Consider the following 213-nt stretch of genomic DNA (forward strand, 5'->3'; position numbering starts at 1 on the left):
GGGAGGGGGGGGGACATATCTTCTGGGAGTGCTTTCCCCAGGCAGGCGGTGATGTTGAACCTGTTGCCAAAGTAGACAGTGTGGCTTTGGAGAAGTGAGGAAGGAGAATTTCCTGCTGGTAGTGTCCTCTGTGGAAGATGAAGATGGCGATAGCAGCTAATTGGTGCCTCTCCGAGGGGAGAGCCTTTCAAGCAGCGTGTGTGGGGTGGTGAG

This window comes from Egretta garzetta, unplaced genomic scaffold (genome assembly GCF_000687185.1).
Source record: "Egretta garzetta isolate BGI_Z169 unplaced genomic scaffold, ASM68718v1 scaffold497, whole genome shotgun sequence".
Taxonomy (NCBI): domain Eukaryota; kingdom Metazoa; phylum Chordata; class Aves; order Pelecaniformes; family Ardeidae; genus Egretta; species Egretta garzetta.